The sequence below is a fragment of the Canis lupus genome, chromosome 29, assembly GCF_048164855.1.
Source record: "Canis lupus baileyi chromosome 29, mCanLup2.hap1, whole genome shotgun sequence".
Lineage (NCBI taxonomy): Eukaryota > Metazoa > Chordata > Mammalia > Carnivora > Canidae > Canis > Canis lupus.
This window is the reverse complement of record NC_132866.1, coordinates 35065711-35088310: the sequence shown is the minus strand read 5'-3', so window position 1 is coordinate 35088310 and position 22600 is coordinate 35065711. Positions and strand designations below refer to the sequence as shown.

At 37.6% G+C, this 22600-nt stretch overlaps 1 pseudogene; it reads right to left on the bottom strand.

Annotated features, from left to right (window-relative positions):
* Window positions 1-632: 632 nt before the first annotated feature.
* LOC140620635 (E3 ubiquitin-protein ligase makorin-1 pseudogene) overlaps window positions 633-22600 on the bottom strand; it is a 29939-nt pseudogene continuing 7971 nt past the window's right edge.

Here is a 22600-nt window from a genome sequence, read left to right as displayed (position 1 = left end):
ACTATATACCTATTAAAATAGCTTAAATTTAAAAGACTGACCATACCAAGTGTTGACAAAGACGTGATGGAACTGGAACTCTCATGCAATGCTGAAGGTTGTGGTAAATGATACAACAATTTTGGCAAATAAGTTGGCTGTTTGTTTTAAAAAATTAAACTCTCTTCTCAGGTTTCCCATCACAGATTCTTTTGCCTGTTCCAGAATTTCAGCTAAACAGAATCACACAGTATTACTTATATCATTTTGTGTAAAGCTTTCTTTCATTCATCACAATGCCTTTTGAGTTTACTTGTATTGTTACATGTATCAGTAGTTCTCTTGACTGCTGAGCAGTATTCAACAGTATGAATAAACTGTAGCGACTTTATTCTCTTATTAATGGACATCTGGGCTGTTTCCAACTTGGGGTTATTCTGATTAGAGCTATGAATGTTCTTGTACAAGTTTTTCTGTGGACCACGTTTTCATTTCTCTTGGGCAAATGCCTAGGAATTAAATACCAGGATCATAAAATTGAGTGCATGTTTCCTCTCATAAGGTACTACCAGAACTTTTTCCAGAGTGGTTGCAGTACTTTATTTTTTATTTTTATTTTTATTTTACAAAAACAACTAGCTTTAAGGTTTATTTTTGTAACTTTTTTTAAACAGAGAAAAACAACACACTCCTTGGGGGAAGGTGAGGGATTGAGAAGACAGGCCCTGGGTAAAAATAATCACAACAGCACCTGGAGTTGATAGGCCTGCCTAGGAGAGACACGGGCACTGCCACACCAGCACAGGGGACAGCTACTGTCTGAGGCTCAGCAGACCAGTTCACACACCACGCAAAGCTGCTATAGATCCAAGTCATAAAAATCTTCCAGCTCATCATGAAACAAGTCCCACTCGTCTTCAGAGTCTGTCAGGTCGTCGTCCCCACTTGCAGCCAAAAGCATAAGCAACATCTCGCCCAGCTCAAAGGTGACAACCTCCTCTTCTTCGTTGTCAAAGGGGTTGCTGTTCTCTCTTTCCTCAATGAGCTCCCAGAAGTGGTTCCTTCGTTGGGCCCGGTATCTGCTTGATGTTCCCACTTTCTGTCTCTGTGGCTCCTCTCTAGGGCCATCAGGGTACGCATGCTTGTAAAAACAGTTCCCTCCAAATGGGCAGCTCCCACGTCCTTCATCAAAATACCTGCACGCCTTGTTGCTCATTGCCTCCTTGTATTTCTGAATGAGTTTCTGCTTCTCTTCTTTCTCCACCCAGTACTCACTTGGAATGACAAAGTTAGATGTGATCCGGCATTCGGGGCAGGACTTTATGATTTTGCTCTCAAATTGCTTAGCACTCCTCCACTTGTGAATGCACTAAGTAAGTGTGGTTGCAGTAAGTGTGGACAGTAAGTGTGGTTGCAGTTGGAGAGAATCCCAAAGCGACGCTCACTGGAGTTGGCTTTCTCATAGACCACCTCCATGCAGATCCCACACACCATGTCCTTACTGCGCTGGACAGCAAATGAGAGCTCCATGTCCTTCTCATGGGCCTCAATGCAAGATTTTATATGTTGTGATCTCTGGGCGGCATCCATTGGATGGAGGACCTGCAGCCCACACATGTCACACGAGTCTCCGTGGAGATATACACAGTTCTCCCCATACCGGCACTCTCCCACTGCAGCATAGGGGCAAAGCTGCTTCTTGGTTTCCACTGCTGTCTGTTCTTTCTCGGATTCTTCCTTGGTCACAGAGCCCTGTGGGGGTGCTTCAGTGCAGGAAGGGGCAGTATGGCCACAGTAGGGCTGTCCCGGAACAAACTCAATGGCATTCACCCAGTCTTCTGAACCTGTGCCGACAGTAGCAAAGTTTGAATTTCTGGACTCTATTCGCCAATATTCATTTCAACAACTGGTCCAACTCCCGATGAGAGACTTGAGGAAGCAGCAAGAGATGATTTTGCAGTTAGATCTGCAGCAGTCACTTCTTCCTGTTTCAATGGCTTGCTATGTTCATATCTGCAGGGGTCTCCGTAAATACAGTATCCTCGCTGAAAATACTTGCACACTACACCATAAGGACTGTCAGAGAGGTCATGCGAATAGCGACAGTTATCTCCTTCTTTACAAACCCCGTGTATGAAATACCTTAGCTCCTAGTTTTTCTTCTTGCTTTTGGTATGGGTTGAAGTGGTGGACTCGGAGCTGATGGCCAAGAAAGAATTCTTAAGAAGTCTTCAGTTCAAAAAAGGTGGTTTTACCAAAACAAAGGGACTGGGTTCCTGGGCTGAATGAGCTGCAGCCGGTTGCAGTACTTTAAATCTTCATCGACAATGTACAAAAGTCTCAGTTCTTAGTGGATGCTGACTAATCATTGGTCACAATCGTAAGCAACTTTCTGGGATGCTGGAAATGTTCTCTTCTTTATATGGGTTCTTGGTGGCACATATGCATATATTTGTCAAAACTCAGCAAAGATACATTTCTGTGTACATTTCATTTGACGTAAACTTTGTATCACAAGAAAAAACTGCAAACAAATACTGAATACTGGCTAATGATTTGCTAACTGAAATATTTAGGGTGAATTGTACTGGTGTTTGTGATTTACTTTGTAACACATCCAAAAAAAATTAGAAAGGAGATTGGACAGAGGGAGGTGGACAGAGTGATGATTGCATTTGTCTCATCAAGCAAGTACATAAAATGTTGATGACAAAATTTTATAGTTGGTGTAAATGAGGTCACTGTAAAAATCTTTTCAACTTCACTATAGGTTTAAAAAAATTTTTTTAATGCTAAAACTGAAATACACCTACCACAGGAGCCAACTATTTCACTCCACTCCTGGTATGTACCCAAGAGAAATTAAAGCATATGTCCATACAAAGACTTGTATGTTCAAAGCTAACCTCCCCCCAAAAAAGTTCATACTGTATGATTTCACTTACATAAAATTCTAGAAAATGAAAACTAATCTATGGTGACAGAAAACAGAACAGTAACTGCCTGGGGATAGGGTGTAGGGTGGAGTGTGGAGATGGGCAGGGATGGAGAGAGGGAAAGATTACAAATGGGAATGAGGAAGTATTTGAGCTGATGTGGTAATGGTTTCACAGTTATGTACATCTGTCAAAACTTATCAGATTTTACACTTTACTTAGGCACACTTTAGGCACACTTTTACACTTTACTTAGGCATACCAATTGTACCTCAATAAAGCTAGGGGTTGGGATCCCTGGGTGGCGCAGCGGTTTGGCGCCTGCCTTTGGCCCAGGGCACGATCCTGGAGACCCGGGATCGAATCCCACGTCGGGCTCCCGGTGCATGGAGCCTGCTTCTCCCTCTGCCTGTGTCTCTGCCTCTCTCTCTCTCTGTGACTATCATGAATAAATAAATAAAATCTTTAAAAAAAAAAAAAATAAATAAAGCTAGGGGTTTTTTTGCTTATTTGTTTTTTAAATCCTAAAGAAAATACTAAAGATTTTAATCCAGCAGTATGTTCTAGAATATTTTAATAATGTAAGATTAGGCAATGAATGCAAAGAATACATAATATTGGAAAATTATTATTTGAGAAATTATAATTGAAATTTGACATTTTAAAGATTTATTTATTTACTTATTTGAGATAGAGAGAGAGAGAGTGAGTGAGTGAGCATGAGCGGAGGGGCAGAGGGAGAGGGAGAAGCAGGCTCCCCACTGAGCTAGGAGCCCAAGTCAGGGCTTGATCCCAGGATCCTGGGATCATGACCTGAGGGGAAGGCAAAGACTAAACTGAGCCACTCAGGTGCCCTGAAATTTTAATTTTTTAAAAAATTTTTATTTACTTATGATAGTCACAGAGAGAGAGAGAGGCAGAGACACAGGCAGAGGGAGAAGCAGGCTCCATGCACCAGGAGCCCAATGTGGGATTCGATCCCGGGTCTCCAGGATCGTGCCCTGGGCCAAAGGCAGGCGCCAAACCGCTGCACCACCCAGGGATCCCTGAAATTTTAATTTTTAATTAACATTTTAAAATTCTGTATTTTTAATTCTAAAATAATTCATAAATATTTTGTAAAATTATTTTTAAAAGTCTCTCAAGCTGATACCCAAAATAGTATAATGATAAAATCCTATATGGTTTCCCATAAAACCAAGAATGCCCACTGTTGCTTTTATTGTTTTTTTTATTAATCTGGCATTTATAGCTAATAGAATTAAATAAGTAAATTGAATAGGAGATATAAATATTGGAAAAGTGATAGAAATGTCATTATTTGTACATAAACTGGTTTTCTACCAAAATTGTAAAAATAAATCAAACAGAAGACTAGTTGAAGATATTCCATTAGGTAGGTGGTTTGTTACAAAGCATGTAAAAATAATCATTTTCCTGTTTACTAATAACAACAAATACAAACTATGCCAAAATACCTTTAAAATAAATATACAGACCTGGACGCCTAGGTGGCTCATTCCGCCAAGTGTCTGACTCTCAGGTCAGGTCATGATCCCATGGGTCATGAGATTAAGCCTGGTGTCAGGCTCTGTGCTGGGCATGGAGCCTGCTTGGGATTCTCTCTCTCCTTCTCCCTCTGTCCCATCTACCACCATCCACTCAACCTCCCTCTCTCAAATAGATAGATGATAGGTAGGTAGGTAGATAGATAGATAGATAGATAGATAGATAGATAGATAGATATGCAGACTTAATATGGAAAAAATTGCAAGCCATGAATGGAACTTAGCAAACTAAAGAGATATTTTATGATCCTAGAATAGGAAGGTTCAGTGGTAAGACGTAAATTCTGTAGAATTTAATCCAAAATAACACTATGACAGTAAAAATGTCAACAGAATTTCTTTTCAGTTTGACGTGATTCAAAATTTTACCTGCAAGAGTAAACATACAAGAACAAAAAAAACAACAATATTGAGAAGGAATATCAAAGCCTGGAAACCTGTCAAACAAGTTAATAAAATGTACTAAGAAAGCACAATAACTTAAACATTAGGCTAGAATTTGGAGAATTGTAGACAGATCAGTGGAACAGAGTTTAACATCCAGAAAAAGACCAGGATATGATAACAGTAGCACCTCAGATCAACTCAACAGGTATTCTAAGCACAAACCAAAAGAGGTCAAAATATAAAGTATAAAAACTGACAAAAACTGTAAACTCCTCTCTAACAAAAAATACCACAAAAATGAAAAGGGAAATTGTGAGGAGAAAAATACGAAAAGAAAATCAAGTTAGTTATTCACATATGAAAGGATCTCTAACTAAACAATGCACCTCATTAGAAAAACATGCAAAATGCTAAACTGAATTTTTAAGAAATAGTAATGATGAATCAACAAAGAATGAATATAATCATTACTCTAAATCTGAGAAGTGCAGAATAAAATTATGAGATAAAGATTTTCATCCGTCAAATGGGCAAAGATAAAAAAGCATAATAATGAAAGAATATTTGCAAAAGTGACTTTTGCATTTGGCCAGTGGGAGTCACCAGAAAGATAGGAAGCAGGGGAGAAAAATTGGAATCTTTATTTCCCATATTAGGGCTGTGGTTTGCCATGCTAGTCCTCTGCCTGTATCCAGTACCCATTTGATGGTCCCCCAAAAAGCTACAGTTCGCATCAGCTTCTAATAACAGCTTCTTCCCCATACCTTTCAGACCCACAGGCCTCAGATAGAAAAGATATATTGCAATACTTGTCCCTGGATGTTCCAGCCTGCTGGTTCCCCTAATCCTGTCCCCACCCCTCTGTAAATGCTCCCTTTATTAAATTCCCTTTAACAACCCCCTTGAGTGTGGTTTCCTGGCAGGACTCTAACTGATACATAACACCACAGTATGAATTTATTGTTTAATTTAGTGTGTGTGTGTGTGCATGTGTGTGTAGATGCAAATGTGAACTTAAACTTAAGTAGAGGGCAGCCCGGGGGGGCTCAGCGGTTTTAGCGCTGCCTTCAGCCCAGGGAGTGATCCTGGAGACACGGGATCGAGTCCTACGTTGGGCTCCCTGCATGGAGCCTGCTTTTCCCTCTGCCGTCTCTGCCTCTCTCTCTCTGTGTGTCTCTCATGAATAAATAAATAAAATCTTAAAAAAGAAAAAAACTTAAGTAGAGACACTCAGAAAAATATCAGGATGTTAAACTCTAAAATATGTGTGTTAGGACAGATGACTTAGAAACATACACACATACGCATATAAATTCAATAAATGATAAAAGAATGTAGGAAAGAATTAGTCCAAAAAATGCCATTGTACTTTTTGTAGAAAAAAATCCATTTACACCTGAACTCTAAAAAGACTATTGTGGGGGCACCTGGCTGGTTCAGTTGGTAGATCATGCAACTCAGTCTTGGGGTTCTGAATTCGAGCCCCACGTTGGCAGTAATACATCTTAAAGCATTGTCTACAGACTGGATCCACTTCCTTATCTCTCCTTCACTTTCAGTCTCCTCCCCCCGCCCCCATCTATCCCCTTCACTGACAATTCTCATAAAATGTTTCTTAATCAGGTTGCCAAATCCATCGACACTTTTCCATCTTCATCCTATTAGACCTCTCAACTGACCACATCCTCCACATTCCATTCTCTTTTGATTCCATGAAACTTCACTTTGCTTTGTTTCTTCTTTACCTTCCCGCTTGCTCTTTCTCAGTCTCATTTTCCAGCTTCCCTTCTCCTGCTAGTGTCTAAAGAGTACAGCATTCCAGATCTTCTCTTCTCATTTTTATATTGGATGACCTCATCCATTCACTTTCATTCTAACATCAGTTCTGTACTACCAACTTCCAGAGTTTTATTCCAAACCACGTTTCTCTCCTGACCTCAAGACCCATATCACCAGTACATTCTTAACATCTCACTTGGATGTCTTGGAAACTTCTCACAGCTGATGTGTTCAAAGCAGAACTCTTTCCTTTCTATACTCTCTCCCATCTAAGCCTGTTGCTCCACAATGTCAGTAAATGACACCTCCATCAAACCAACTGCTTAACTCAAAAACCTGGAAGTCTTCATTGATATTTCCCTCTTCCTTACTTCTCAGATCTAAATCCATTACCAGGGCAGCCCGGGTGGCTCAGCGGTTTAGTGCCGCCTTTGGCCCAGGGCCTGATCCTGGGGACCTGGGATGGAGACCCGCATCTGGCTCCCTGCATGGAGCCTGCTTCTCCCTCTGCCTGTGTCTCTGCCTCTCTCTCTCTCTCTGTCTGTCTCTCATAAATAAATAAATAAAATCTTTAAAAATAATAATAATAAATAAATAAATCCATTACCAGTTCTTCTTGTTCTACCTCCAAAATATATCTCAAACCCATTCTCCTGAGTATTTGGCCCCAATCAAATCACCTTCATTGCCCTTCTTTAGACTACTTTCAGAGCCTTTTGACACCTCTCACTTCCACTCTTCTTCTCTGATCCATTCATCACATAATGGCCAGAAAAATACCCTTGAAATGAAAATCTGATCAAAACTCTGCAGTGGTTTTCTATTAAAATTAGGATAAAAATCCAGAATCTCACCATGACTCTACAATACCTGGCTCCTTGTGATTTTTACTTCATTTTGTATCCTTTCTGAATTCTCATTCTACTCCAGCCATACTGCTCTGCTCTCAAGCCCTCAAACATATCAAACTCTTCCCACTTCAGGGAGTTCACATGTGCTTTTCTGTCAAACCATTTCCCAGAACTCTTTGCCTGTCTAACCTTATTTATCCTTCTGGTCTCAGCTTAAATATCATTCCTTCCAAGAGGCTTTTCCCAACCACCATAACCTGCTCAGCCCCCAATCTAAGTAGGGTCTCTCTGTTGTACCATCTTGTACTTTTCCTTCATAGAATTTACTTTAGTTTGTATTATATACTTATTTATGCAATTAATTCTAGTATGTTTTCCCACTAGAGCTAGATCGTATACTGCATGAAAACAGGTGCCAGAAAATATTTGTTTGGCTCATCATTTTTATAACCACCACTCTGCCAGCACCTGGCACATGGTCTTAGGGTTTTTTTTTTTTCCAACAATCGGATTAATGAATACATGAAGATTCAGCTCAAGCCTTACTTCTTCTATAATTTATTTCTCAATCACCCTCCTGTTCCCCCACACTGGTGGATTTCAGCACTTGTTTTCTTGTTCTCCAGTGAGTCTTATACACATAACTCACACTTGACAAATAGTCTCACTGAACTTCTTTTAGGTTCTTAGATGAGCCATTTCTCTATGTTGTTTCCAGTCTTCACATATGCTGTTCCCTCTACCTGCGACACTGCTTTGCTCATATAGCCAGATAATCCTATTCACATGGTCAGGATCAATTAATGTTAAAGAATGAATTGTGAACCTGCTTGAACAGTTCCCTCCCTGGGAAGACAAGAATACCTACCTTCTTACACCAAAATTTCCAATGTGAAAACCACATTAGAAATAAGAAATTCTAGAGGCCACTTGGCTCAGTTGGTTGGCATTTGGTTCTTGATTTCAACTCAGGTCATGATCTCCTGGTAGTGTTTAGCCCCGAGTCAAGCTTTGTGCTGGGTGTGGAGTCTGCTTGAGATTCTCTGTCTCCTTCTCCTTCTATTCCTCCATGCCAACTCTCTCTCTCCCTCAAAAAAGAAAGAAGGAAGGAAGGAAGGAAGGAAGGAAGGAAGGAAGGAAGGAAGGAAGGAAGGAAGGAAAGAAAGAAAGAAAGAAAGAAAGAAAGAAAGAAAGAAAGAAAGAAAGAAAGAAAGAAAGAAGAAAGAAATTCTAAAATGACCCACTACTCACAATTTGCTGCTGAAAATATTAGACTTAACTCCATCTCCCACCAATGGAGAGAAAATAAATAAACCAGTTTCTCTGAATTGGCCTCAAGGACAATGTCACTGCTATCTGAGTTAACAAAATTTCAGGCAAAAAAGCAGTGGTTACATAAGAGGAGAGTGCCTAATTTTCTACACAATTGATCGGCTTTTTCAGAAGAACAGCCTTGAAAGTATCCAGAAATCAATTCATTGGGTAATGCACACTCAGCAGCCCCAAAGTTGACATAGGATTAAAACCAGGGAGATCTTAATAGGCACTGTCCAAGTAAAGATGTGCCCTGAGAACAGAGAGGGAGCAAATGACTGGCATGTACTGACACAAAGTCAATCATCAATGATATGGCATGCACTATTTTTTATAATAACTATGTTGCAGGCACCATAGATTGGCTTACTTGGCATTCATTCATCCCTACCTTTTGTTCCTTGGCTTCTTCTACTATAGAAGCTAGGAAAACTAAATAGTCACTTTCCCAGCCTTTCTCAAAACTAAGGATGACTAGAAAAAAGGTTTTGGCTGAATAAGATACCTCTATTCTCCCATCCACTTAAATCAAAAACTTGGAGTTATCCCTGATTTCTCTATCCCACACCCCACATCTGATACATTAGCAAATTGTTTGCTCCACTTTTGTGATAAGCAAATTGTTTGCTCCTCACATGTCCACCACTACTATCTTGCTCTAAGTCAGCATTATCTGTTGCCTGAGCTACGGCAATAATCTCCTATTTGGTCTCTCCACTTCCATCCTGCTCCCTTCAACCTAGTTTCCAAAGAACAACTGAAAATATCTTTTTTTTTTAATGATTTCATTTATTTATTTATTCATGAGAGACACAGAGAGAGAGAGGCAGAGACACAAGCAGAGGGAGAAGCAGGCTCCATTCAGGGAGCCCGATACAGGACTCGATCCCGGGACTCCAGGACCATGCCCTGGGCCGAAGGCAGGTGCTAAACTGCTGAGCCACCCAGGGATCCCCTGAAAATATCTTTTTAAAAATGCAAACTTCATCATATTACTCCTTTTTTTTTTTCATCATATTACTCCTTTGCTCAGAACTTTCCAATGTCTTTAAAGACAAGAAAATATAAACTCCTTACCAAAATCTACAAGGCCTTGGGGAGCCTGGGTGTCTCAGTGGTTGAGTGTCTGCCTTCAGCTCAGGTCGTGATCCCCGCAGCCTTCTTCTTCCTCTGTCTCTCTCTCTGTGTCTCTCATGAGTAACTAAATAAAATCTTTAAGAAAAACTACAAGGCCTTGCATGATCTGACTTTCAGCTATCTCACCAATGTCTGTAGCTACCACTCTGCTGCTTGCTCACTTTGTCCAGCATTGGCAGCCTCCTTGCTGTTACTCAAACAATGCAAGCACATTCCTCATCAGAGCCTTTTTTTTTTTTGCTGTTCTGTCTGCCTGGAACACTCTTCCTCCAGACACATTCACCCCTCATTTATTCAGACCTTCACTCAACCATCACCCTATCAGAGGCAACTTCCCCAAACAATATTGTCTAAATAGCATGCTCATCATTCTCTACCTTTTACCTTCCCTAATTTCATTGCACACATTGCTACTTGGCTTTATATTTACTATGTATTGATTTATTTCTTTATTGTTTCTCTAACACATACATGCACACATATACACATATGTACATGCACACTATTTTATTTACCACTGTATCCCCAGCATCTAAAAAAAAGTGCTTCAGTAGTAGGAGTTCAATAGTTATATTTGTTAAGTTAGTAAACTTTCCACAGACTTCTGCCTAAACTTGAGTCATACCATATCACCATTCTTTATCATTTCTTTTACTTTTCTAAATTAATAATTATGGCAGACATTGTTCATTGTCCACTCATCACTGAAGCCCCATCCCCTACCTCTATGACAATAAAACTTTGATCCATTTGGGTAACCATAGAGCCATTGATCTATCCCAATCCTAAATGATGAATCATGATGTTCCTAGACTAGTCATGGTAATCCTATTCCACTGTGCCTCAGATTATTATACAATAAATATGTGATCTAATTTTGTCAAAGGGAAAGTTAACTGAAAGGTTTCCTTTCTCAAAAAAAAGAGTCTTAGAAGTAACTAATCTTGTGTGCCTATCTCTTCCTTCTTGAAATAGGGGTGTGAAGATAAAATGTTCAGAACTGTAGCTGTTATCATGCAGCCATGGTGACACACATGAAGACTAAAAGTCACTCAGTGAGGATAGTAAAATGGAAAAGTAGAAAGACAATAGGTCCTTGATGACATCATTGAGTCAGTGACTAAACCTGAAACTGCCTACTTCCAAAGTTCTTATTAAGCGAACAATAAATGTCCTTACTTAAGCTATTGTTAGTTAGGTTTTCCTTTATTAACTACCAAATAAGTCCTAACTGATTCAATTATTTTATTTATAAATGTGTTTGTGAGAACAAATGTATTTTTCCTTTACATAGAACATTCTGGAAAGAAAAGAGAAGGAAGAAGGGAGAGAGGAAAGGGAGAAATAAATTCAACTAACTTGTGGATGACATAATCCTGAAAGTGGAGTAAATTACATAAAGGATAAGTATCTGTGTGTTTGAGCATGCACCATATACATATATATATGTATGTATATATTCAATATCTCCCTCATTCATCACCTATCATCCTCATTCTCCCTCATTCATCACCTAGTCTCAACCTCCTCCACTCTGTCTTTATCTAATCTTTCCACTGATATTGAAGGATCATAAACTACGCCACTGTTCTCATACATCTACCATCACACTATAAAACCTTTAATGGCTTCTCATAATTTATCAGAAAATATTCATCTATTTAGTATTCAAAGATTTTGAACTCCAATCACACCTATTTATTGAATTTACCTCCCACTGTCTCCTAATCTAAACCTTCCTGCTCAAATAAACAAATGAAAACAAACTCTCCTTATTGCATTCTTATTCCTTATTACAGCTAACTAATTGATCTTGACATTCCCAGTTGCTGGATGACCCAATAGACAAAAGGAGTAGATATTTAAAACACTAGTAAAGCAGAGAGAGAGAGATGACTATGATGGAGTTACCTAGAATTTTGCAACCAGAAAATATTAAATAAACCACTTTAATTTCATCATATATGTAGGTTTTGTGCTTTACAGTTTTAGAATTGTTTATTTTGAATTATAGCTGGTATATGAACATCATAAATTTTCTTCTAAAGGTTAAATTAAGCACTGACCATTTAGAACACATCTTCTCTCTTCCTATCTAAAGCCTGTTTCATCCCTTGAATGCAAGTCAAAATCCAATCTTCTCCAAATAATCTAAGACCACAATAGGATCTTCTTAAATTGAATTTTTTGTTTTTACTAAAAATAAAGTTTATTAAAAATATTAAAAACTGGACTTAATTTTTCACTTAAATACATACATTTGTATTTTAAACTGTTTCATGTGAGTTATACCTCCTTTCATTAGACTCAAAATTTCCTACTCACCAAAAAACCCTCTAGAATGTATCATACTCTTGTTTTAATCTCCCACATTGCAACTAGAACAGTAAGAGTACAAAAAATACCTTTTGAACCCCTGACCTGCCAGTTTACATGACCAGTGTGCAAGTGAATGTTTGAATAAAAATATTTTACTTTTCAAGAATTATCAGCAAACGATTAGGATAAAGATAAATCTTAGAGTAAGTTGTAAAATAGAATACTATAATAGGCCTCAATAAATGAAGAACCAAATCCTCCTTTATGAAGTTCTGCAGTTCACCAATTTTAATCAGTTGTTCCGTGCAAAGTCTCTCCTAACAGGCAAGGGAAGAGCCACCCAGGAACTCATTTGGTCAGACATTGACCATCCCAAGCCAGTCCCACTCCTACCCCTCTCACCCAGCACTAATATTACCCTCATCATCAAAAATGTCTGTTTTAAATCAGAACATGGATTGGCAACCAGTAGCATCTATGCCTTATCAAAATTGATTGCCAACACATGCCCACTTCCCTGTTGCCTATAACTGTCGGCTACCTGCCTCATGACAAAAATTGACAGCCAGCATGCTTCTTCCTCCACTTCATTGTTAGTGGACTATCCTGCTCCTTCCGTTTGGAAATCATGTCCAAAGACACACTCCATGAGCTGCCTCCAACATGCCAAAGGGAAGGGAGGAAGAACTTTGGCACCCTAATTTTAAAAGGGTGCCAGTCCGTGATGTAAAAAGAAGACAATATTCTTCTACAAATGTGGACACTGCCTATTTCCGTTATTCCAGTCATTAGCTGATGTCTTTGGCAGAGAACATATCGAGTAAGCTTTTCCAAAATGGGCCTGTAGCCTTGGAAATATATCATCCAAAACAAAAAGCCAAACTTCTGATTGTTTCTCAACTTGCACCCACACATTCGCCAAGACACCTCATTTTAAAACAAATGTTTTAACAAAGCAAGAGCCAAATTCTTATTCCCTCTATCCTCATGCCAATGACAAGTCATTCTGATTTTTACTTTTCTTTTTGGCCTATTTTCTTTACCTTCTCAATTAACAGAAACACTTTTATCATCAGTAACTAATGAATTTCCCATTTGCCCTTTTTTGGTCCCTGGCTTCACGTTTCCTATCCTCTACCTGAACAATAGAAAATTTAAAAACTAAACTGAATTTTGGGTAATCTATAATTAAGATTTTTAAGGTCAATATTTTAAAAACTGGGTATGAATAGGACTTGACTCAATGTATCACTTATTTCCTTATAAATCTGAATACAGATGTATCTAAGAATCATTATAAAGTAGTTCTAAAGAGAAATGTAAAATTTTTCTCAGAAATTTTATTTTGGAAAGTTGGATACTCACATTATGCCAATATCACACTATGAAAAGATAATAAAATCAATCTATTATAAACTCTTTTCTACTGGATTCAATGACATGAGTTTAATAGGCAATCCAGAGCTCCAGCTTCAATTTTAGCCAATTCCAGTGTCAAATATCTGATTATCATATGCTCTACTTAATGAGTAACTAGCTGGCAAGTGAGATCTCTTTGATTGCAGCATGATATGTACATACCAGACCACTGGTTTTTTCTATTTTTAACACAGTTAAAGAATAACAAGTATGTTTTTAAAGGTCATGGAAAAATACCACATAGCTAGGAAAATCGAAAAAATAAAAGCTTCTAATTACAGGTTAAGTTACTCTCATTCTGGGCTTTGTTTTTCTCTAGGGTCTTAGAGGGATATAATTTGATATATCAAGCCAAATAAACAGTAAATAACTTCTACCAACATCCTATTATTTAAGGCTTGGTTGTCTAGTGTGAAGACTAGGTCAAACAAATTCAAGCATATCCATAATTTTTATTAACCTTCTCCTAAAAATTTCCTAAACCGTTTTATTAACCTTTCCTTGGATTGAGTCCCAATCCTACCACTCAGTTGCTGTGATATTACCTTTTCTGGGTTTCAGTTTTCTTCATTTGTAAAATAAAGATAATAACCCACTTCACAGAACTATTGTGAGGATTAAATGAGAAAATACATATGAAATACCTAGTTCAGTGCCTAGAATCTAATCAATTTCTTTCAAATCCTTATTCATCTTCAAACTTCTATGCTTACTATTATGAGCCAGTAGGGATGTATGTAAGCATCCCTTCCACTCCTCTATGGTCATAAGTTAAATGAATATCTTTGTTTACAGGTGTTATTGCAAAAGATATTGTTTTGTGTGCACATAATTTTAATTTATATAAACAGTATGATGTAATATATCTCATTCTATTCCTTATCCTGTTTATTTTTGGGGCTTGGAGGAGTTTTTTGTTATTATTATAGTTTGGGAAAAATGTAAAACTTCTGTGAACTAGTCTCTCACAGGTCCTTTTCAAAAGTGAGGCTTTTTAAATCAGGTATGCCCAAACTTGCTTGGAACAATTTTATCTGAAGAGATTAGATATATGTGCAAAGCAAATACATGATGAAAGGGTGCAGTTTTGTTTGTTTGTTTGTTTGTTTTATCTGTGGAGATGGGAGGGTGCGGTGGATGCTCCATGGTTAAGTTAATCATATTCTTAAAAAAAAGTTAATCATACTCTTCACAGTCCATTATCATCATTGGTCTCTGCAAGGCCTCACTCTTATTTAATTTATTTATTCCCTTTCATTCCCATTCTTCATGCCTTTCTCTTTCATCTCCGGAGAGGCCTCCATGCCAATGAGTTGAATGGGTATCTTTTTGTTCGTTAAGTGTACTTGCAAAATATATTGTTTTGTAGAAAGATAATTTTATTTAAATAGTGTCACTCTGTATCTTTTCATTTCTTATTTTTGTCACTCTGCACTATGCTTTTAAGTTCATCTCTACTACCATGTGTAAATCTAGAATCTCCTTAGGGGGTACATGGATGGCTCAGTGGTCAAGCATCTGCCTTTGGCTCAGGTGGTTATCCTGGGGTCCTGGGATCAAGTCCTGCATTCGGCTCCTCACAGAGAGCCTGCTTCTCCCTCTGCCTATGTCTCTGCTTTTCTCTGTGTGTCTCTCATGAATAAATGAGTAAAATCCTAAAAAAATAAAATATATAAAATCCCCTTAGCCATTTCTAATTATTGCCTGTTTCCATGGTGTGCAACTGCCATATTTTACCTAACCACTTTCCCAGCAGTGGACACTCAAGACAGCATCCAACTGCCTACCACCACAATAATGCTGAGGTGAACATTTTTATATGAGTTCCCACATTTACCTGTGTGAGATTTCTTTGAGGTATATACCCAAGAGCAGAACTGCTATATACTAGCAATATAACTATATGCTATGTACTAGTATACAAATATATTATACTTGCTATTAACCTCTAATCTTATCAAGTACTGCTGGGTAACACCTGTCTAACAGTACCAACAGTACCTGGGAATTTCTGTAACATTCAACTGGCATGACATAGCTTTTTAAGAGATGAAAACTGATTATCTCATTGTTTTAATTTGCATTTCTCGGTTACTGATCCATTTCTTCATGTACTTGTTGGAGTTTTCTATACTGTAAATTAGGCAATTTGTGTCCATATCCTTTGCACATTTTCCTATTAGAATTATTATCTTTTGCTTGTTGATTTGTAGGAGTTCTTTGGATTTAAATATTAATTCATGGGGCAGCCCGGATGTCTCAGCGGTTTAGCACTGCCTTTGGCCCAGGGCGTGATCCTGGAGACCCAGGATCAAGTCCCACATCAGGCTCCCTTCATGGAGCCTGCTTCTCTCTATGCCTGTGTCTGTGCCTCTCTCTCTCTCTGTGTATGTCTCCCATGAATAAATAAAATCTTTTTTAAAAAATAAATAAATATTAATTCCTTGTCAGTTTTAAAATTTGAAAATATATTCTCATTATGTCATAGATTAATTTTGTCCACAATATCCTTTGTGGTGATTGTTAATTTTGATGTAATATCTTTGTCTTATGATCTCTGCTTTTGGATTTTTGTTAAGTCTTCCCTTGACCCTGGGATATAAATAACACTCTCTTAAGTGTTCTTCTATTAGCTTTGTAACTTACCTTCCTCATTTCAGTCTTTCAGCCATCCAGAATCTAACTTTGTATGTGACCTTAGGTAGGAATCCAGTTTTATTTTTCTTCATGTACTGAGCCAATTTTCCCAACGCCACTGCTAATAAAATCTTTTTTTCACATTGATTTATGGCATCACCTTCATTACATATTTAATTCTCAGTATACATGTGTCTATGATCTCTCAGTTATGTTCTTTTGGTCTGTTTATTCTTGTGCCAATACTACACTGTTGTTATTATTAAAGTTTGTAATGTGTCCTTGTATCTCAAAGGAAGAGTCTGTTTTTTACTCTCCTTTTTTATTCTTGTCTTAGCTACTTTTACAGATCTTTATTCTCCCCTATAATTTAAAACATTTATTAAATTCCTCTGAAAAAATATCCAACTGAAATTTTCATTGAGATTACATTGAATTTATGTATCAAGTTGTAGATTATTGACATCATTATCATATTAAATCATCCAGTCGAGGAAACATACCCAGGGCAAGTTTACCTAAAGAAGATTATAGATGCTCATGGAAGGGAATAGTCAGAAGTAGAAGTAGAGTTGTTTTTTTTTTTTAATCCTAGTTTTCGCTAAAGGTTGAAAAACCATTTCCTGATTTTTAAAAGAAAAAAAAAATACTGTAGAAATGTTTTATAGACCCATGAGCTCTTTTTTAGTTTCTGCCTCAAGAGGGAAGCTAAGATCTTGGTCTTTGAGAATGAGACTAATAGAAAAATCCCTTTATAGTTGCAAAAAAGAAGAGCTATTCTGATGTATATTACAAGCAAAGCATTGTGAGGAAAGATAGGTATGCACAGGGCTATGATATGAGACTGCTGACACAGCCATGAGCAAACCTAAAGACCCTAGAGTAGCTAGGTAATTGAACCAGTTAGGGAAACGAACCTAGGAACATAATAAATTCGTTTCTTTATTTATTTTAAGAATAGAAATGTAAAGATTTTAAATGTTACTCTAAAAAGTCATTTGGCTGCATCATAATAAAATGGTGTATAGAAAGATTTCCACCCACCTGTTTTAATAAGGCTATCTCTTGTTTTTTTAAGCAAAAACTACTACTACATTAAAAGTCAGCTTTAGTGAAAAATTAACAAACCAAAATTTAGTGATTTGGAATAAAAGTTTTTAAAAATTAATTCTTGGAAAGTAGAAGTTACCCTGAAAGAGTACTAATGCTTTATATTTTTGCCATTTACAGTTTGCCCAGTGAAAAGAGAATTCATTTTCAAAATAAATATGGAGTAAATGATCTCTTAGACTCATTCCTAAGTAAATATTGGAGGTTCTATCAAAATCCATAATCTTATAAAAGCAACTGAAAGTAATAGAAATCATGTGCTATTAAAAATAACTATTTCTGGGATCCCTGGGTGGCTTAGCAGTTGAGCATCTGCCTTTGTCCAGGGCGTGATCCTGGAGTCCTAAGATCGAGTCCCAAATCAGGCTTCCTGTATGGAGCCTGCTTCTCCCTCTGCCTGTGTCTCTGCCTCTCTCGCTCTGCCATGAATAAATAAATAAAATCTTAAAAAAAAAAAAAAAAAAAGCTATTTCTTGGGATGCCTGGGTGGCTCAGCGATTGAGTATCTGCCTTTGGCTCAGGGCGTGATCCCGTTATCTCGGATAGGGATTGAGTCCCTCCCTCTGCCTATGTCTCTGCCTCTCTGTCTCTCATGAATAAACAAATAAATAAAATCTTAAAAAAAAAAAACAAAACTATTTCTTGCAAACTGGTATGGCCATTGTGGAAAACAGTATGGAGTTTCCTCAAAAAGGTAAAAATAGAACTACCCTATGATCCAGTAACTGAACTACCCTATGATCCCTATTCAGCAATTGTACTACTAGGTATTTTCCCAAAGAATACAAAATTAGTAATTCAATTCAAAGGGTTACATGCATCCTGATGTTTGTAGCAGTATTATCTACAATAGCCAAACTGTGGAAATAGCCCAAGTGCCTATCAACTGAATAATGAATAAAGAAGGTGTTTTATATATATATAAAATTCTACCTCTGAAGCTAAATAAGATATGGTGTATATATATATATATCATATATATATGTATATACACATATATATCAATTGAATAATGGATAAAGATGCTAATAATACAGTTTATCTTAATTAAATTGAATTTAAATTAAAAATTTTTTTCAAAGATTTCAAATGGCTTCCTTAACCTGCAGATCTTAGAAGCATACCTATATCTTGACTATCCGGAACCTCTTATTTTAAGGTTAAAAATTCCATGATTTTTTTTTTATTTAAATGCAATTAGCCAACATATAGTACATCATTACTTCCAGATGTAGAGGTCAGTGATTCATCAGTCTTATATAACACCCAGTGCTCATCACATCACTTTCCCCCATAATGCCTATCACCCAGTTACCTCAACCCCCCACCCCCTTCTCTCCTCCATCCACCCTCAGTTTGTTTCCCATATTTAAGAGTCTCTCATGGTTTGTCTTCTTCTCTGATTTCTTCCCATTCAGTTTTCCCTCCTGTCCCCTATGAGCCTATGCAGTGTTTCTTATATTCCACATACCATGATGTTTATAATGCTGAGGTTAAAATACTGATATTTCATAAGAAAAGTGAGTTGTAGTGAAATGATTCAATAATCAAGAATTTCACTCTGCCAAGACTTGATTCTCTTCACTCTTCAAAGAAAGAAATCTATGGTATATAAAGGGTATATTTTAAAACTGCAACCAGATGCTGCAACAAGATATCAAGAAATATTTCTTAGAGCCACATACAACCAAGGAGCGGATTATTAGATATTCAAATGTTTGAAACACTTGAAACATTAGCATCTGACTGAGAACCAAATGTGCTGTTCAGAGAAAAATCTCCCCACACTTTTGATTCTGTATTCAATCCAAAAATCCAAAGCTATCTGACGAAGTGTGCAAACATTTGTTTCCATTTCTAATGACTTATTATTGTGAATTAGCATTTTCTAATTTAGAAGAAAATAGAGAGTAAGAAAACATCTACATAAAACCTGAACTACAGTTCAGGTCATCCATGATCAAACCTGTCAGAGTATTATTATTAATTTTAATATGCTTTACCTTTTTTAAGTGCTAATAGATTTTAAACCTAAAACTGATGATTTATATATGCTCTAAAAATCCATCAAGTGGTCCATGGACATCAAAATTAGAGAAATACAGATTGATAAGTTATGATGAGAGAGTGTTTTACTCTGTGCTTCTGCATACCACTGATTCACAGCTAGCATCCAAGGTTTCCAGCAAGAACCAGAAGGAGAGAGTCATTCTCTTCATAGATATGTGTTGTTACAATACCATGCTATTTTTAAAAACAAGAAAACTGTAATTTGAATAAGTAAAATGAACAGGGTCATATAGATTGTACGCACCAGAAGCAGATCTAACTCAGGTCTTCTCACCCCTAAATCAGATCCTGCTTTGCACCATTCCTTCTCAGAGTTGGAGCCTTTGGGTGCATTTGGTTTTGCTTTTTTGGTTTGCTTGGGGTTTTTTTCTTATTTCTTCTTGTCTCCTTATCTTCCTTCTTCTTCTTTAGTATAGGTGACATATTGCTTTAGCTATTTAAACCATCAGTTTAAAGGAATAATTATCCTTGGGGTTCCTGGGTGGCTCAGTTGGTTAAACATCTGCCTTCAGCTCAGGTCATGATCTCAGGGTCCTGGGATTGAACCCCATGTTGGGCTCCCTGCTCAGCAAGGAATCTACTTCTCCCTCTCCCTTTGTGTTCCCTCTCTCTCTCTCAAATAATTTTTTTTAAAAAAGGAATACTTATCCTAGAACTCTAATTAGGTCGATGGTTACCAGCTAACTGAAGTTCCTACATTACAGCTGGCTGTAAAGCACTTATTCTCTCTTTTCCATCTATTAATGCAAAGCACCAGTTTCTTTCCCTATCCACAACCTGCCTCTCACTTCACTTCGAGACCTGCACATAAAATCTGAAAGCAAACAAATACTGTATTTTTAAAAATTTCTTTTTAATGCCTTGAACCAACATTGTGGTTTGCAGTTGGACTAAAGGCTCATCATATTCATCCTCTCTGCCAGTCTTTAAAACTCAGTAGAACTATTTCCACTAGATGGCTGTCTTTACCAAGAACTGGAAGAGCTATGCCAGCTGGTGGCAATTTCAAGTTTTAAAGCCTACATTTCACAGAGGTAGGTATACATGCAGCCATTTAGTAGACATACTCAAAGCTTCTATCTATGATTCCACTTTTTTTTAAAGATCTTATTTATTTATTCATGAGAGACACACAGAGAGAGGCAGAGACATAGCAGAGGGAGAAGCAGGCTCCCTGCGGGGAGCCCCATGAGGGACTGGATCCCAGGACCGCAGGATCATGACCTGAGCTAAAGGCAGATGCTCAACCACTGAGCCACCCAGGCACCCTGATTCCACTTTTTAGTCCCCACTTTGGGAAAAGTCAATAAATGTTTAAAAATGTAATGTGCTATTGGGCAGCTGGTTGGTTCAGTCAGTTAAGCACCTGACTTGATTTTGGCTCAGGTTGTGGTCTCAGGGTCGTGAGATGGAGCCCTGCATTGAGCTCTGTGCTCAGCCCAAAGTCTGCTTGAGATTCTCTTTTGCCCCCTCTCCTTCTGCCCCTCCCCTGGCTAGCACACTCTCTAAATGAATAAATAAATAAAATCTTTTAAAAATGTAATGTGCTTTTTGAAAATAGAAGATAAACTGTTTTAAGTTGAAATTTTTTCTTGTTTTTTCCTTTTTTGGTTGAAATATATTTGACCTATAACTGTGTCAATTTAAGGCATCAACAAGTTAATCTGTTACATTCATATATTGTAATATGATTGTAGCAATAATTAGCACCTCTATCATGTTACATATTCATTTCTTTTTAGTAATTGGAATAATTAAGTTCTAGTCTCTAAGCAAATTTGATAATGATTAAACAATATAGTTGTTTATATTCATTGTGTTGTGCATTAGATCTCTAGGACTTATTTACTATTCATTGCAAGTTTGTTGCCTTAAACAATATCTGAAAAATTTTGTAAAGAAATAAGGAGTTTCACTCCAAAGAAAGACTGAAAGACATATATAAAAATTATATCTTGGGTGCCTGGGTGGCTCAATCAATTAAGTGTCTGCCTTTGGCCCAGGTCATTATCCCAGGGTCCTGGGATCGAGACCTCATATTGGGCTCCCTGCTCAGCGGGGAACCTGCTCCTTCCTCTCTCTCTGCCTCTGCTGCTCCCCCTGCTTGTGTGCTTTCTCTCTCTCTCTCATTCTCTGTCAAATAAATAAAATCTTTTTTTTAATTATCTCTTGTAATTGTTCATATTCTCAAATCAAAAGGTACTGTTAATTATAAAAGTTGCATACAGTATTTGGGGAAAGCGACTGACTATTGCTATTAATAGTTGGCATTTGTTTTGCATCTTTTCACCAGGTGATAAAAGTATTTTTAAGTTAAAATATAATCTGTTGAGGGGCTCCTGGGTGGTTCAGTTGGTTAAGCATCTAACTTTTTTTTTTTTTTTTTTTTTTTTAGCATCTAACTTTTGATTTTGGCTCAGGTCATGATCTCAAGGGTGATGGGATCAAGCCTCCTCCCTGCCCGGCCCCCCCCCCCAACACACACACTCAATAGGGAGTCTCCTTGAAGATTCTCTCCCTCTGCCCCTTCCCACACACATGCTTTTGAATTGAAAAAAAAATTGAGCACCTTGTTTAAGGGAGGATTGGTTGGTTGATAGTTTCTCAGTAAACTTTTTATTGAAGTATAACATAACCAAAGAAAAGTACACAAATCACAAGCATATAGTTAAATTTTCACAAAGTAAAATGAATGTAAATTTTTTTGTACAGTTGGATATTTTAGCTTTTTAAATTTCATTTGCTATTTGTTTGGTTACACCCAAGTAATCAGCACCTAGATCAAGAATTAGAACACGACCAGCCACTCAGAAGCCTATTTGTGCTCCTTCCTGGTCACTTCCCCACAATGGTGACCATTATCCTGACTTCTAATAGCATACATGATTTTTGCCTCTTTTTTTTTTTAAGATTTTATTTATTTATTCATGAGAGACACAGAGAGAGAAAGGCAGAGACACAGGCAGAGACAACACAGGCAGAGGGAGAAGCAGGCTCCATGCAGGGAGCCAGACATGGGACTCCATCCAGATCCGAGTCTCCACGATCACACCCTGGGCTCAAGGTGGCGCTAAGCCACTGAGCCACCCAGGCT